At 43.5% G+C, this 19,089-nt stretch overlaps 1 pseudogene; it reads left to right on the plus strand.

The window, feature by feature from the left end:
• Positions 1-594: 594 nt before the first annotated feature.
• On the plus strand, positions 595-16,623 carry LOC147981587 (uncharacterized; annotated as a pseudogene).
• Positions 16,624-19,089: the final 2,466 nt, after the last annotated feature.

Genomic DNA, 19,089 nt, shown 5'->3' on the forward strand with positions numbered 1-19,089 from the left:
TACACTCAGCCTTTACAGTAGTGCATTCTCAAGAGCTAGTCCAGATATCAAATCATTAGCTCTTCCGATTAGATGTTAACCGAAGGTTTTACGCTCCTTTACAGAAGAAAGGACCTGACATATGTTGCACAAGAAAAGAAAAATGATGACCATCTTTGCATTTTTGCGATCTACTTTTACAAATGAACTGAAAAAAGGACAAGACACTAATTAAAGGAAAAGTTTACCCCAAGGCTTGCGTGACTGTCTTACCGACCAGTCAGGTGCCACATATCCTCCAGTGCTATTATGAGCGTCTTGAGAGACTTATGTATTCTCTAGGCAGTGTTAGAAGATGTTGTATAGGGATAGAAAAGGTGTTTAACTTGTATCTCTTTCTATCTCTTCTTCTGCTCTATCTCCTCAAACCTCCTGTACCGAACATGATCGATCTCCTCGATCTCTATTCTTGTAAGCCACGGTACCCATCATATATATACAACCGCGGCCTGAGCAAAAAGTTCAACGCTTCCATCTAGTTTCACATGGTAACAGAGACTCTTCCTCGACAGATTGAATAGAGATCGCATCTAGCTACCCCAGGCGACCGCAACTATGTCCACCACCTCCGCCGCCATGACGCCGAGCACCATGGGTGCCCTCACCACCGACGCCTCCTCCTCCACCTTTGCATCTTCATCCACCTCCACCTCCATCAACTCCTTCCTTCGATCGCCGCTGCAAGAGAAGCTGACGAGAGGCAACTTCCTCCTCTGGAAGGCCATCGTCCTACCCCAGATAAAGGGCGCGCAGATGGAGCACCATCTTGACGCGAAGAGTCCAGCGCCGCCGCCCACCCTCACCGTTACCAAGGACGGCAAAGAAGAACAGGTGGTGAACTTTGCCAGATCCCTCTGGTACGCACAGCAGCAACAACTCCAAGGTTACTTGATGGGCTCCCTCTCCCGCGACATCCTTCCGCAGGTGGCCACGCTCCAGACGCCGGCAAAAGTCTGGCAAGCCATCCACGACATGTTCGCCGCCCAGAGCCAAGCGCAAGCCATCAACACTCGCATCGAGCTTACGAACCTGCAAAAAGGTAACATGACTATGGCAGAGTATCTTGGCAAGATTAAGAGCCTCACCAACGAAGTTGCATGCACTGCCGCCGCGCTCTCCGATCCGGAGATCGTGTCCAAGATCTTGGCCGGACTGGACATGGATTATAATCCAGTCATCTCGGCCCTTGCCGCTCGGGTGGAGCCAATCACCATCCAGGAGCTGTATAGTCAGCTCCTGAGCTTCAACGCCCGCCTCAATCTTCTTCATGGCGCCGCTTTTCGCCAATCTTCTGCCAACGCCGTTTCGCGTGGACGCGGCCGTGGGCGCGGTCACCAAGCGCAACGCGGCGGTGGGCGTGGGCATGGCAACTCCCAGGGCGACGACGGCTACACCAACAACTACGGCAACACAGGAGGCGGCAGCTACAACAACTCCTCCAACAGAACAGGGGGCGGTGGCTTCAACAACAACACTAGCCGCCGCTCCTCCTCCTCCTCTCGCGGTCGTCCTCGCTGTCAACTCTGCAAGAAGGCCGGCCATGAGGTTTTGGACTGCTGGCACCGCTATGATGAAGACTTCGTTCCAGATTCTCGTCAAGTTGCTGCAGCTATGCGTGATCAAGGAGGACAAGGAGTGTGGTATGTTGACTCCGGCGCTACGGATCATGTCACAAGTGAGCTAGAGCAGCTTGCTCTCCGTGAAAAATATCACGGCAATGATCAGATTCACACCGCAAGCGGTGGAGGTATGGATATTAGACACATTGGTCAAGCTTTTATTAATTCCCCTATGCTTAAACGTGATCTAGTCTTAAAAGATGTTCTTCATGTTCCTCAAGCCGACAAAAACCTTGCCTCTATGTCTCGTTTAGCCACTTATAATAATGTCTTCTTTGAAACTCACCCTCGTTACTTTTTTATAAAGGATCGGGCAACGAGGGAACTTCTACACCACGGTAGATGCATTGGCGGCCTCTACCCCATCACATCCGGAGCACTTAGTCGCAGGCATCGTCAGGTCTACTCCATCATCAAGCCCTCCTTGGCAAGGTGGCATCAATGTTTAGGACATCCTTCTTCGGTCATAGTTAAGCAAGTAGTCAATAAAGGCAAACTTTCTTTGTCACATAGTCCTATTAGTGATTCGGTTTGTGAAGCTTGTCAATGTGCCAAGAGTCACCAACTTCCCTATCCTAAGTCTAGTAGTGTTTCTCATGCTCCTTTAGAGCTTATCTTCAGTGATGTATGGGGACATGCCCGAGATTCTTTTGGTAGAAAAAAATATTATGTCAGTTTCATCGATGATTACAGCAAGTTTACTTGGATTTATTTACTTAAGTATAAATCTGAAGTCTTCTCTATATTCCAAGAGTTTCAAAAACTTGTTGAAAGACACTTTGATAGAAAAATCTTGACAGTCCAAAGTGACTGGGGAGGGGAGTATGAGAAGCTCAACTCCTTCTTTCGTAGTATAGGCATTGCACACCATGTGTCTTGTCCCCATGCTTATCAACAGAATGGCTCTGCCGAGCGTAAACATTGCCACATTGTTGAAGTTGGCCTCTCTTTACTTGCTCATGCCTCCATGCCTCTTAAATATTGGGATGAAGCTTTCATCACTGCCACATACCTTATTAATCGTTTGCCTAGCAAAGTTATTGGAAATTCTACTCCACTAAAATGCCTTTATCATCAAAAATCAGACTATACTTCTCTCAAAACTTTTGGGTGTGCATGTCATCCCAATCTTCGTCCATACAATCACTAGTGCAGAACCGGGCAATAGCACCGGTTCGTAAGGCCCTTTAGTGCCGGTTTGGTAACCGGCGCTAAAGTGTAGGCACTAAAGCCCCCCCCCCCCCTTTAGTACCGGTTCAGCACGAACCGGTGCTAAAGGGCAACCACGTGGCACGAGCCAGCTTCGGGGGCAGGGAGTCCTTTAGTACCGGTTGGTGTCACCAACCGGTATTAAAAGATTGGGGGAGTTTTGGGTTTATGATTTCTTTTTCATTTAATTTTGTGTTTTTCATTTAATTTTTTTTCGTTTGCTGGTATTTTACGATACTACATATTGTACACGTTATGCATATATATAAATAGAATTTCTAGTAGAACCGATCATAATATATATATATATAGTAATGCTAAACTAAGCGTGAGTGTAGAATAGCTTATTCTACACCCCAGTAATAGTACATACAAAATATGGTAACACACTATGTAAAATATAGTAATTTTCATAAAAATGTAGTAAATTACAAACATAGATGATAAAAAAATATTTTCCGAATTACTACATTTTGTACACCGTTTTACTAGATTTTGTACATAACGTTACTACAGGGTGTAGAATAAGCTATTCTACACTCATGCTTAAAATAGCGTTACCCTATATATATATATATATATATATATATATATATATATATATATATATATATATACAATTTCTCCTAATTGGTGCCTTCGGAGCTAGTGGCATTAGCCTAATTGGTGCCTTCGGAGCACGATAACAATTGGAAGTGGTTCATGGGGGCGGTAGCGGGTAATAGTATTCTCCTTTGGGATCTATGACCTGGTCGAGCAAAATCCCACTATTTCCTCTTGAATTGCTTCTATGCGCTTCTCTGTTAGGAGCTTCTCCCGCACCTCTTTGAACTGTTAAGAAGGAGATCAATATGCACGTGTATTAGTTGTGTGACTAGATATCGCTAATGGTGTAAAAATTGTGAATAGTGTTCTGACAAACGTACCCACTCCTGTCTTTGAGATTTGCTCCTTTCGGACGCCATCATGCGAATATTCTCGCAAACGTAGTATGCACACAGATTATTCCCCAACGCCTGCTTCAGGGCCTTTGCGAGAATAGAATTTGATCAAATAATAATTAATCAAGCATGATAATTAAAGAGATGTCAGCTAGCTAGTACTACTTAATTACTTACCTGGGGTCGATACCATTTCAGATTTTGTTTCCATGGGCCTGGAGTGACCCTGATGAACTTTGCCCAAGCCCTGCCCGCCGACAAAGAAAATGAATAAATGAGTTATTAATAATTGTTATCAGGAAATGACGAACTAATTAAATAGGCCGAGATATAATTAATAATGATTGAAAATACCTGTTGACTATCCCCTTCACGATGGTGTAGTCACTTGCTTTCTTAAGTAGTGAGTCTAGTACTTCAACTGTTCCTTCATCGACTTTAATGATTAACAAGATCCAGTGAAATCTGCATGCACACACGTTTGCATGTCTTAATTAAGCGGGCATATGTAAGCAAAAACATGTAGCTAGCTAGTAGGAAAAAATAGAATTTGTAGTACAAGACAGTGTGACTCACTCGAAGTTGTAAGGAAGTAGTATATCTTCATTGTATTTGAGGTGCTTGAAGAACTCTAGCATGCTTTCCTCTACACTTTTTTCGTAATATGAATCTATTTTCCATGTGTATTCATTAATGGTATTTGGGTCAACGAACCTAATGCCATAGCGTCCATCTTTTTTCATTTCATAAATCTTCATCCTGCATAATACCACAGAAAAGAATATAGTGAGGATAATTACAGGTAATGATTGATCAAAATGATCACTATAGCTAGCTTGAGACTTAAATTACAGAAAGAAATCACTTACAGACAATATCAACTGACGATAAATTTGTCGAGTGCATCTTGATTGTATAACTGAAATAGTTCTGAATACTCAACGGTCACAGCTTTCTCATGGTAGTAATGATCCTTCTTGACATTCACCATGAGGGACTCTCGATTGGAAATCTTGGTAATGTCCATGTACCATTGATACAATTCATACATTCTCGTTGGGAGCTTATTGACCTCGTCTGGCTCGACCAAAGGTTGGCCCCGGACATATTTCCGTTTTATTTCCTCCTCTCTAGTCGGAGACATGGGCTCGATATCGAGGACCAACAGTGATCCCGATCGTTTCAGCCTGCGCAATATGCTCCTCGGTTATTACCACATCGCCCACCCCGGGAACGTTAATAGTTTGCCCACAATAATATTGGGCGCACCTACTCTCATGTGTTATTGGCACAACAAGCGGGGGGATTGATTGCACCGCCTGTTCTCCCAGCTGGGGAACGGTTTTACCGCTCCTTTTTCCAGCTGATTTGCTCGAGCTCGAGCTCACCTCTTTCTGTAGACGTGCTCGATTTAACTTCTTGATGTGGCGCTCATAGTCTGTGTCAACAGGCTTGGGAGCTGGTGCTCTAGCCATATGAATGAAGTGGTCAATCTTTTCCACAGGCACTTTCTCCCTTGGCGGCGATGGCGGTTTCGGTGCAAAATGGGCTTCCACCTCGGCCTTCGATATGTCTATGTTTTCCTCCTCGGACTTGTCGTAAGGTCTCTGCGGAAGAGGCGCGAGGCTTGGACCATATTGAAATCGCTTGCCTCCGCCTGTACCTCCAGTACTACCTCGACTTGTACCGCTACGCACCATAGCTGAGGCGGCTCTCTTCCGTGATTGTTGAGGCGGCGAAGACGGCTGACGTGGCTGAGTTGGAGGAGGAGGAGTGGCCTGAAGCTATGCCGGACTTGAAGGAGGAGTGGCCTGAAGCTGTGCCGGACTTGGAGGAGGAGTGGCCTGACGCTTTGCCAGACTTGGATGAGGAGGAGTGGCCTGAAGCTATGCCGGACTTGGAGGAGGAGTGGCCTGACGCGTTGGTGGACTTGGAGGAGCGGGAGTCTGCTGACTCGGTGGCGGACTTCGACGAGGAGTCGGATGACGCGGTGTCGGTGGCCTTCGAAAGATGATGCAATCCTTTCTCCATAGGATGATACGATGGTTGGCCTCTCCCAGTGTGTGCTCATCGTCACCTCCAGGAATGTCAAGCTCTAGCCCCGAATATTGGTCCACCACCTCATCAACCAAGACACGAGCATAGCCCGCTGGAATCGGGTTGCAATGGAAGGTTGCCTCGGGGGGATTTGTAAAAGCAGAGGCGTCCACCACCTTCATGGATATGTTCTTCATTTTGAAGTGTAGCTCGCAGTTAGTGTTCTCCATGATGTCATCCACTGGGTAGCTATCCAGCAATGTGTCGCCCGGGGCGGAACCCACGCTGCTTCTCGCCATGGATGGGACGGTGCTATCCAATGGTGGATCATCGGCTAGCTGCTGAGACCCCCTTTGCTGGCTAAGTGAGTCGATCTGCTCCTGCTGCCGCTGGAATTTGACTGCCAAGTCCGCGTGCGCTGATTCTAGGCCTTGAAGGCATTCATAGTCTAGCTTCCTCTGCTCCTCCTCCATCTTCCTCTTCTTCTCCTCCGCAATCTTCTTTCTCGCACGGGTTCTGTAGTCGGCGTTCCAGTCCGAAAACCCCTCATACCACGGAATAGAGCCCATGCCTCGTGTTCTTCTCGGGTGTTCAGGATTTCCCAGGGCACGCGTAAGCTCGTCGTTCTCTCTGTTGGGTTCGAACACCCCCGATCGAGCCTCTTCTATTGCAACAAGTAGCTTATTTTTGGCTTCGTCCAGACATGCCTTCGTCGAAACTTTGCCTGTCTTCGGGTCCAACTCCCCCCCATGCGCATAGAACCAAGTCCTGCACCTGGGGGGCCAGCTCAATGTTTCTGGAGTGACACCTGCATCCAGCATCTCTTTCTCAGACTTATCCCACTTAGGCATTCCCACCGCACAGCCACCTGGCCCCAGCTTATGGAACTTATCCTTTTTTGCGGCATTGGCCTTATTTATTCTCGACCATTCCTTAGATAATTCCGAATCCTTGAATTTCACGAAATCGTCCCAATGAGCACTTTGCTTCTCTAGTGTTCCCTCGAATACTGGAGTCTTCCTTCCTCCCTTGACGTACTTGGCCCATTCAAGAATCTTGTGGTTCTTGAATGCAACCGCCATCTTCCTAAGAGTAGCGTCCTTGACTTTCTCCACATCTGCATCTGTGAAATGATCTGGTAGGGTGAAATGTTCCATGAGCGTTTCCCAAAGCAGAAGTTTTTGTCTGTTGTCGACAAAAGTAAGTCCTGGATGTGGCTTTCTGGCTCTCTCCATTCTTGAAGGGAGATTGGGAGTTGGTCCTTCACAAGAACTCCGCACTGACGAATGCACTTGTCTGCAATCTTCTTAGGCGCTAATGGTTCGCCATTAGGTTTGATGGCCTAGATATTGTACTTTACGCCCTCCTTCAACTTTTTGTTCGGGCCTTGTTTCCTGTTGCCTGAAGATTTGCTTGATCCGGATGGCTGAAAGAAGAAAGATCGATTCGTTAATATATCTTCAAGTCATTTAAAACATGTGATGATCACCAAATGCCTGCTTATATAAATATATATACCTCGCCGGTCTTTGTTGTTTCAAGATCAACATTTTCTTCGTCATGTTCATAGTTCATGACTTCATCAATTCGGCCGTCGTGATCGAATATCATATCACCCTCCCGATGTAGTTTAGATATTCGGAGCCGTCATAATCTTCTTCATTTTGATCATCATCTGGCCCGCGAGGATTGCGTATGATATTGAACAGGGCCTCTTCTCCCTCTCTGCCGGTATTGTCCGCCATAGGTTTTGTTTAACTAATCCAAAAGAAATATATTCAAATTACAATGCATGGATGCAATCAATTAATAAGGAAAAACTGAATCAATCATAGTACATAATAAGCATCATCGAATATAATCTCGAATACGTCATCTCGAATAATAGATATAATCTCGAATACATCGTCTCGAATAATAGATATAATCTCGAATACATCGTCTCGAATAATAGATATAATATCGAATACATCACTAGCTAGCTAGCTAGCTAGCAAGCTAATAAAGATCGAATACTACAGAGTAATCTAGGTCACTCGCGGTTCCTGAGGTGCGGGCGGTGGACACCCAAAGAGAAGAAACCATCACTGGATCATAGCTCGGGTGATCTCCCAAAAGAACCTGCCAGGTATTGGAGAACCTGACGTCCATAACAGCCATGTAGCGATGGACGTGCTCGTCCTCCTCCCTAACACGGCGACGTACCACCTCCGGCGGGGCCGGCTCCCTCCGCACCGAAAGTGGCCCACGCGAACGCCACCAAAGGAGATGAGGGTCGACGACGGGACCCGGGGCCGGGTTCCTCACCAAGCGCCGCGCCCCTGAAGGTAGCACCTCCCAGTGCCAGCCCGGCGGAGCCCAGTCCCGGACATGGGTCCTCTGAAGCAGGACGTCGTCGCGAACGGGTCGACAGCGAGGATGCGGGCCAGGCATCGTCGACAACAAATACTATATGCCGCAAAAGTAAAGTAACATTTTTTAAATGATGGATTGTGATTTCATATATGCAAATTCTAAATTTTATAACTAAAACTAACATTTCTAATATTTCTATAACTAAAACTAACATTTCTAATATTTCTATAACTAAAAAACATTTATATATAACTAACATTTATATATAACTAACATTTCTAATATAACTAACATTTCTATATAACTAACATTTCTAATATTTCTATATAACTAACATTACTATATAACTAACATTTTTATAACTAAAACTAACATTTCTAATAATTCTATAACTAAAAAACAGAAAGATTGCTAACACTTCTATAACAATGTGTGTGTGTGTGTGTGGTTGGCGGCCAGGGCACTCGCACCTGCTTATAAGCCCCACCGTCGCTGCTGTCTCGAGCTCCTCTCTTAAGCAGGCCTTCTGGGCCAACCTCTTCTGCGATGCCTGTTGGGCCTACTAGGCTAGAGGGCCTGCATCCTAGCCCAACTAGAATTTGGGTTTCTAGTCGTATTCAGGCCGTTGTGGCCCAGTAGGTGGGCTTTTTTTTGCTTTATTTATTTTTGTTTTATTTATTTTTGAGTTGTTTTTTGTTGTATTTAGAGTTTCTTTGTGAATATTTTTGCTTTAGGTACAAAAAATTACAAACTTTCTGTTAGTACCGGTAGTTTACAAATTTGAATAGTTTAAATTTTTAATTATTTGAAATTTGTGTGAATCACTAGTTTGTGAATAACTTAACTTTGAAAATAGATTTTTCAGTGATTTTTTTTTCTTATGTTTAATATTAGTGTGTTTTATCATTATATTCAATTTGGTAATGCTTAGGTTATTTAAAAAATGAAATGCCTTTGTAACGGATGAGTTTTCGTCCGAAACCCTGATACTTCGAAAGAGGTTGTCCATTTTGTACACGAAGTGCATCCAGTTTTTGCGGTAACCCGCTCTACTTTTTTGCACATGCTATGTGGGTGAAATTATGATACCATGCCAACTTTCAACCTTTTCTGAGTTCATTTGAAATGCTTTTCAATTTCAGGGTCATTTAGCTGATAAAATCAGTAAATGCATGAAAGAATTTGCTTGCACATAAAATTTCTTTGCGTTTCAAATGCCAAAACACATAACTAGCTACCCTAACTATTACAGAGATTCCCTCCTGGGTGTGAAACATAGAAGAAAATGATGATAGTGAAGCCGATCACATCCTAGATCTTTGGGTGTGAAACTTTTTCTTCGCGTGTGTCCCTTTGCGCCGTAGCCATGGAAAATCTTCATCATTTAACTGGATGCTCGGGTCAATATTCACTGTGAATGGAGCAATTTCATCAAACTTTTCATAATCTCCTGACATGTCTGTCTTGTCATCCACTCCCATGATGTTTCTCTTCCCAGAAAGAACTATGCGCCGCTTTGGCTCATCGTACGATGCATTCGCTTCCTTATCTTTTCTTTTTCTCGGCTTGGTAGACATGTCCTTCACATAGAAAACCTGTGCCACATCATTGGCTAGGACGAATGGTTCGTCTGCATACGCAAGATTGTTGAGATCCACTGTTGTCATTCCGTACTGCGGGTCTTCCGTTACCCCGCCTCGTGTCATATTGACCCATTTGCACCGAAACAAAGGGACCTTCAAACCACGTCGATAGTCAAGTTCCCATATGTCCTATATATAACCATAATATGTTTCCTTACCCGTCTTGGTTTCTGCATCAAATCGGACACCACTGTTTTGGTTGGTGCTCTTCTTATCTTGGGCGATCGTGTAAAATGTATTACCATTTATCTCGTACCCTTTGAAAGTCATTATATTCGAAGATGGTAACTGGGACAGAAAGTACAGGTCATCTTCAATAGAGGCGTCATGAATGGTACGTGTCTGCAACCAGCTGGCGAAACTCCTGGTTTGTTCACGTGTAATCCAGTCATCAGACCGCTTCGGGTGTTTGGAGCGTAGCAAATTCTTGTGTTCATCCATATACGGAGCCACCAAGGCGGAATTCTGTAGAACTCTGTAGTGTGCTTCAGTGAGAGAATGTCCGTCCATACATATTATTTGTTCCCCTCCTAGCGTGCCTTTTCCATCCAGTCTGCCCTTATGCCGCGATTCAGGAACACCAATCGGCTTAAGGTCAGGAATAAAGTCAATACAAAACTCAATGACCTCCTCATTTTCATGGCCCTTGGAGATGCTTCCTTCTGGCCTAGCACGGTTATGAACATATTTCTTTAAGACTCCATGAACCTCTCAAAGGGGAACATATTGTGTAGAAATACAGGACCCAAAACATTAATCTCTTCACATAGGTGAATTAGGACGTGCGTCATGATGTTGAAGAAGGATGGTGGGAACACCAACTCGAAACTGACAAGACATTGCACCAAATCATTCTCTAACCTTGGTATGATTTCTGAATCGATTACCTTCTGAGAGATTGCATTGAGGAATGCACATAGCTTCACAATGGCTAATCGAACGTTTTCCGGTAGAAGCCCCCTCAATGCAACCGGAAGCAGTTGCGTCATAATCACATGGCAGTCATGAGACTTTAGGTTCTGGAACTTTTTCTCTACCATGTTTATTATTCCCTTTATATTCGATGAGAAGCCAGACGATACCTTAATACTGAGCAAGCATTCAAATAAGATTTCCTTCTCTTCTTTGGTAAGAGCGTAGCTTGCATGACCCTGATGTATGTCGTCTTTTCCGTGCATACGTTGCTGGTCCTCCCGTGCCTCAAGTGTATCTTTTGTCTTCCCATACACGCCCAAGAAGCCAAGCAAGGTCACACAAAGATTCTTCGTCACGTGCATCACGTCAATTGCGGAGCGGACCTCTAGGTCTTTCCAATAGGGAAGGTCCCAAAATATAGATTTCTTCTTCCACATGCGTGCATGTCCGTCAGCGTCATTCGGAACAGGTTGTCCACCAGGACCCTTTCCAAAGACCACCTTCAAATCCTTGACCATATCATGTACATCAGCACCAATACGGTGGCGAGGCTTCGTCCGGTGATCCGCCTCACCTTTGAACTGCTTGCCTTTCTTTCTTACGGGATGCCTGCTCGGAAGAAATCGACGATGTCCCAGGTACACATTCTTCTTACAATTAGCCAAATATATACTGTCGGTATCGTCCAAACAGTGCGTGCATGCACGGTATCCCTTGTTTGTCTGTCCTGAAAGGTTACTAAGAGCAGGCTAATCATTGATGGTCACGAACAGCAACGCCTTTAGGTCAAATTCTTCCCCCATGTGCTCATCCCACGCACGTACACCTGTTCCATTCCACAGTTGTAAGAGTTCTTCAACTAATGGCCTTAGGTACACATCAATGTCGTTGCCGGGTTGCTTAGGGCCTTGGATGAGCACTGGCATCATAATGAACTTCCGCTTCATGCACAACCAAGGAGGAAGGTTATACAAACATAGAGTCACAGGCCAGGTGCTATGGTTGCTGCTCTGCTCCCCAAAAGGATTAATGCCATCTGCGCTTAGACCAAACCATACGTTCCTTGCATTATCTGCAAACTCCTTCCCGTACTTTCTTTCGATTTTCCTCCACTACGACCCGTCAGCGGGTACTCTTAACTTTCCGTCTTTCTTACGGTCTTCTCTGTGCCATCGCATCGCCTTGGCATGCTCTTTGTTTTGGAACAAACGTTTCAACCGTGGTATTATAGGAGCATACCACATCACCTTGGCAGGAATCTTCTTCCTGGGGCGCTCGCCGTCGACATCACCAGGGTCATCGCGGCTGATCTTATAGTGCAATGCACCGCATACTGGGCAAGCGTTCAAATCCTCGTACTCACCGCGGTAGAGGATGCAATCATTAGGGCATGCATGTATCTTCTGCACCTCTAACCCTAGAGGGCAGACAACCTTCTTTGCTTCGTACGTACTCTCGGGCAATTCGTTGTCCTTTGGAAGCATATTCTTTATCATTACCAGCAACTTTCCAAATCCCTTGTCAGATACACCATTCTCTGCCTTTCATTGTAGCAATTCCAGTGTGGTGCCCAGCTTTTTCTTGTCACCTACGCAATTCGGGTACAACAATTTTTTGTGATCCTCTAACATGCGCTGCAACTTCTTCTTCTCCAAATCACTTGCGCAGTTTCTCTTTGCATCGGCAATGTCCCGACCTAGATCATCAACGGGCTCATCCGATGCCTCTTCTTCAGCTTCTTCCCGCATTGTCGGCTCAGCTTCTTCCCGCATTACCGGCTCGGCTTCTTCCCTCATTGTTGTATCATCGTATTCAGGGAACCCATGGCCAGGATAGCTGTCGTCGTCCTCTTCTTCTTCATTGTCTTCCATCATAACCCCTCTTTCTCCATGCTTGGTCCAAACATTATAGTGGGGCATGAAACCGGAATCAAACAGGTGGATGTGAATGGTTCTTGACGTAGAATAATTGTGACCATTCTTACAGCCAGCACATGGACAAGGCATAAAACCATCCGCCCGCTTGTTTGCCTCAGCCGCAAGCAGAAAAGTACGCACGCCATTAATAAACTTGGGAGAGCATCGGTCATCGTACATCCATTGCCGACTCATCTTCAATACACAGCACCGAAAACACCAAATTAATACAATACATAAAGTTCATACATAAAGATCATACAACACTTAAATGCAACAAACAAATAACTCTCTAACTAAAGAATTTAAATGCAACAACAAATGCGATCAAGATCGCAACTAAGGTAACAATTGATCCAACAGCATAATGATACCAAGCCTCACTATGAATGGCATATTTTCTAATCTTTCTAATCTTCAAGCGCATTTTCTCCATCTTAATCTTGTGATCATCGACGACATCGGCAACATGCAACTCCAATTCCATCTTCTCCCCCTCAATTCTTTTCAATTTTTCCTTCAAATCCTCGTTTTCTCTTTCAACTAAATTTAACCTCTCGACAATAGGGTCGGTTGGAATTTCCGGTTCAACTACCTCCTACATACAAATATCTATGTCAACTTGATGGGCATAATTTGTCATAAACACGAAATGCAATGAATAGTTTTAAAAGAGAATATACCACATCTGAATCATAACCCGGACGAGGGCCGACGGGGACGGATATCAAAACCATGGCACTATGTATAACAAACAACGCATGGGTAAGATAATTATACGAGTAACTATATATTCAAATCACACAAACATCAAATTTTTATATAAAACTTCATGAACAAGAGGCTCACCACAAGGTGGTGCCGGCGACGGGACGTTGCGAGCGATCGACGGTGGTTACGACGGAGATTTAGAAGGTACTAAGTAAACCACACCTACATATGCAAACTAAGTGTTATTTTTGACCTCAAATTGCATATAAATCAAATACTAGCACATATATATAATTCCTCCCAAATTACTAAACTCAAAAATCAATCACTATATAAAGCATTGCATGAGCTAATCTAGCAATGAGAGATGAAAGGACAAAGTTGCTAACCTTTGTGATCATTTGAATGGATGGGGGACTTCAAATCTTGACAAATTTTGGGCAAAATATGTGATGAGCTTGAGAGGAAGAGGGAAAAGAACAGAGAGGAGAGGGGAAAGGGGAAGAACAGAGCGAGCTCGGGTGGACGAAGGGTCTATGTAGGACGACCTTTAGTACCGGTTCGTGATACGACCCGGTACTAAAGGTGCTGGAGGGGCCCCGGACTGACAACATCCTGCCACCACTCACTTTAGTACCGGTTCATGGCACGAACCGGTGCTAAAGGTTCTCCACGAACCGGTACTAATGAGAGCAGCCGGCTAGCCATTGGAACCAGCACTAATGCACACATTAGTGCCGGCTCAAATTCAAACCAGCACTAATGCGCTTCATGTTTGACCCTTTTTCTACTAGTGAATCATCATAAGCTTGAGTTTCGTTCTACTCAATGCGTTTTTCTTGGCTATAGCAATCTCCACAAAGGCTATAAGTGCCTAAAAATTGCTACTGGACGTATTTATATTTCTAGAGATGTCGTTTTTGATGAAAATCTCTTTCCATTTGCCAAGCTTCATCCAAATGCAGGCGCCCTCCTTCGTGGTGAAATAGCCCTTCTTCCTGATCACGGGGGTGAATTAACTAAAGCTGATCATGTGAAAAATTCCATGGAAAATTGTTTTTCTACAGATTCTGGCCGTCATTTTATGTGTGCGGGTCCGGACGAAAAAGGCACAGGATCCAACACTGATTCGGCTGGCAGCGGCGCCGGATCCCATGCTGATACCCGCGTCAGAGCTGCTGCGCCTGACGGCGCGCGATCCCAGGAGGATTGCTCTCCCCTGCATGCATCTTCTCGCGTGCCAGTGGCCGACTGGGTGGACCCCGCCTGTCCCGATGTGCGGTTGGCTGAGGCTGCGAGCCCAGGCGCGGGTGCACGCACGCGCGTGGCCGACAGCCCCCACCGGGTGGACCCCGCCAGCCCAGGCGCGGGCGGGACTCTATCACCGCGCGCCACTTGTCAGCGGGATGACGAGGCGCGGGATACGATGGCTGATTCGGCTGGCGACAGGAGATCGCCTGCACCTGCGCCGACAGAATTAGAAACAGGTGTAGAATCGTCCTTGGATCTGGTGCCGGGATCTTCTGTGGATAATTCTGCGCCTCCAGATGCTCCTGGATCTTATGTGCCTACATCAGCAGTTTGTTCTCAGGCTCCTCGTCGACACACACGATCACAGTCAGGTATCATCAAAAATAAAGAGTACAATGATGGTACGGTACGATATGATCGTGTCAAACATGCTTTTCTTAGTAGTGTTGGAGAACCAGTTAATTTGCATGATGCTCTAGATCATAAAGAATGGAAAAAGGCTATGGATAATGAATATGATGCGCTTATGAAAAATAGAACTTGGCACTTAGTACCCTCAAGGAAGGGCAGCAATGTCATAGATTGCAAATGGGTCTATAAGATAAAAAGAAAATCTGATGGAAGCATAGACAGATACAAGGCTAGGTTAGTGGCCAAAGGGTTTAAGCAGAGATTTGGTATTGATTATGAAGATACATTTAGTCATGTTGTTAAGGCAGCTACTATTCGACTTGTATTGTCTATTGCTATTTCCAGAGGTTGGAGTTTATGACAACTAGATGTTCAGAACGCGTTTCTTCATAGTGTTCTTGAGGAAGAAGTGTTCATGCGGCAGCCACCTGGATATGAGAATCAAAGCATGCCAAATCATGTCTGTAAGTTGGATAAAGCTCTGTATGGTTTGAAACAGGCCCCAAGAGCTTGGTAGTCAAGGTTGAGCATGCAGTTACAACAACTTGGGTTTACACCATCCAAAGCAGATACTTCATTGTTCTTTTATCATAAGGGTAATATCACTATATTTGTACTTGTTTATGTTGATGATATAATTGTTGCAAGTTCAAGTTCAGATGCTACCACTTGTTTGCTTAAAGATCTTAAGTTGGAGTTTGCTCTCAAGGATTTGGGAGATCTTCACTATTTCCTTGGCATAGAGGTCAAGCAGGTTAAGGATGGTATTCTTCTTACTCAGGAAAAGTACACTACTGACATACTCAGAAGAGTAGGACTGCAACATTGTAAGCCTGTAAGCACACCGATTTCAACTTCTGAGAAACTTACTCTTGAAAGTGGAGAAGCTCTTGGACCAGAGGATGCAACTAATTACAGAAGTGTTGTGGGTGCTTTGCAATATTTGACTCTTACACGTTCTGATATTTCTTACTCTATGAATAAGGTATGTCAGTATTTACATGCACCTAGAACAACTCACTAGACTGCAGTCAAAAGTATTTTGAGGTATCTTAAGTTTTTTGAAGGACTTGGACTTCAAATTACCAAGTCTCCATCTCTGCTTGTTACTGCTTACTCTAATGCAGACTGGGCTGGGTGTGCTGATGACAGAAGGTCCACAGGTGGTTTTGCTGTGTTTCTGGGAACTAATCTTATATCCTGGAGTGCAAGAAAACAAGCTACTGTCTCACGATCAAGTACAGAGGCTGAATATAAAGCTTTGGCAAATGCCACAACTGAAGTAATGTGGATACAGACTTTGCTCTATGAACTTGGAATCAAGGCTCCACAAGCTGCAAGATTATGGTGTGATAATATTGGCGCAACCTATCTTTCAGCTAATCCTGTTTTTCATGCACGCACTAAACATATTGAAGTTCATTTCCACTTTGTCAGAGAAAGGGTAGCTCGAAAGCTCCTTGATATTCGGTTTGTACCTACTGGAGATCAACTTGCTGATGGCTTCACAAAACCACTCACCATGAGGAGATTGGACGAGTTCAAGTACAATCTTAACCTTGCAAAAGTTTCTTGAGGTTTAGATTGAGGGGGGGTGTTAGAAGATGTTGTATAGGGATAGGAAAGGTGTTTAACTTGTATCTCTTTCTATCTCTTCTTCTGCTCTATCTCCTCAAACATCCTGTACCGAACATGATCGATCTCCTCGATCTCTATTCTTGTAACCCACGGCACACATCATATATATACAACCGCGGCCCGAGCAAAGGGTTCAACGCTTCCATCTAGTTTCACAGGCAGGAGTCCAAAGCCGAGATGAGTAGTGGTGGCTTGCTGTCGTTTCTACGACAGGGATTGGGAGCAATTTTGGCCTCATTGTAACTAGACGACCATTGGCTTCACGGGGTGATGTAGCTAGCTTCTTAAGTTAGTTAATACAATCCTGAAGGGAAATGCCTATTAGGCTTTTTTGATGCTTGGATCTTTGAGGGCGCTTTTGCAGATCACCTTCGTACTCAAACCGAGATCCACTATTTACAGCACTTTGCGGCAAATAGAGGAGTGATGTAGACAGTGATGCCCGACTAGGTACTGTAGCAAAGGTTTCGCATGGTAGCACGGTTGGTTTCTATAGTGTAGCATGGTCTTTGGCGTTGTAGTGGTCTAGTACTGTAGCAGCCTCGGTTCATTGTGCATTTCGTAGCATGTCAGGTTTTTGGTCTTCGTTTATATTTTGAACCTTTTTTGAAAAATGAGAAGACATTTTAAATTCCGTGAAAAAGCAAAAATATTTTGAATTTTGTAAACAAAATTTAAAACAAGATTTATTTTTTAAATTCTGAAGATTTTTTGTGAAACATGAAAATTTTGTGAAATTGCTGTTTTGAGAATATGATATTTTTGGAATTTGTGAATAAAGAAACTTGAAAAAATATTTTTCCTAAATTCCTAAACGTTTTTTGAAAATACAGATTTTTTTAATTTATGGAAAAATTGTAAGCAGGAACCTATTGAAATTCTAAACGTTTTCTTTCAAAATAGCTTTTAAAAAAATCAAACATTTTTCGAAGTTTTGAAATAATATTTATAAATACTTAAGATTATTGAAAAGAAAATAAGTAAAGCTAAAAAAGGTTAAAAATTAAAAATACAAACTATATCGCCTTTTCAGGAACTATATCCCATCCAACGGCCCACTTAGAATTCTGACGACATCCCTCATTCCGGTGGATCCTGGCCTTTTCCTTTTTCTATTGGTTTTCTTCCAGGATTTTTGTATTTTCAGTCCAAGAACTTTTTTTCAAACTCGTGAACTTTACCAAACCCTTGAATATTATTTTAAAAATCATATGCTTTTTTGTACCTCAAGAACAGTTTTCAATCTTCTTGGTATTTCACGAAACAAAAGAACTACTTTTAATTTCGCAAAAAAAAATCGAATTCACGAATATTTTCCCAAATCCGTAAGCTACTTTAAAAATCTAAACATTGTTTTTTGAATTATGACAAAAAAATTCAATTTATGAACATTTTTTTCAATATGAGAAAATAATTAAATTGGGAGCAGGTTTCAAAATACGAGAATAATGTTTGAATTTCACGAACATTTTCTGAAATTGTGGAAATATATTTCAAATTTATGATTATTTATTTCAAGTTGGGAATATTGGTTCAATTGTTTTGGATTTTTTAAAATTATTTCAAATACTTGAAACTTTTAGAAATCCGGGAACATTTATCATATACGTGCTTTTTGTGAATCCGGATCATGTTTTGTAGTTCGTACGCATTTTGGTATTGAATAAGATATTTTGAATTCGTGATTATTCTTTGAAATTCAAAAAATGTAATCCGATCATTTTTTTCAAGAAGCAAAAAGGTGAAAAGGAAATAGAAAGTAAAAAAAGGAAAAAAAACAAGGACAATCCCCACATGGGTCGACCCAGAAGTGCCGACGGGGGTTAGGGGTTGCGTGTTTCGAGGTGATCCCCGGCCCATGCACGGGGATTAGGTGGTCTACCTAAATCATCCGCTCACTACAAATAGAAATGGAGGGTTACGGTTGACTAGGGCTATGTAAACCACTTTGGACCCATTTGTTAGTGGGTGTGAGGCCGTTTGCCGGCATGTCTAGCCAACTGCCAAGAACGCATGTCGGGCGTGTAGGCTCTTTTGTAGTATGTGCTGTAGGGGACTAGAAAGGGCTAGTACACGATAAGCCGAACGGAATCATACCGCACAGTGTCATTTTTTGCTTTAGGTTAGAGATTTCTCACGAGACATCGCGCGGCTCTCCATCTAAAGAAACAAAAATTTAGATCGGTAAGCAATATGGGGCTAAATGAATTACTACGTTGTTTCCAAGCGTGGAATGGCTCACACTAAATTGAAAAAAAAATGTGAAATTTGATTCGAACAACGGCCTTAGGTTTCTCGTAACATAGTTTGGCAACCAATCCATTATCCCAATTATGTGTTAGATAGAAGCATCCTCATTATATCTGTCTTGCCATATCAGCCGCCGGTTGTACTGATATATTAT

Source organism: Triticum urartu, chromosome 3A, assembly GCF_056163025.1.
Source record: "Triticum urartu cultivar PI428250 chromosome 3A, HENAU_Tu73, whole genome shotgun sequence".
NCBI classification, from domain to species: Eukaryota; Viridiplantae; Streptophyta; class Magnoliopsida; order Poales; family Poaceae; genus Triticum; species Triticum urartu.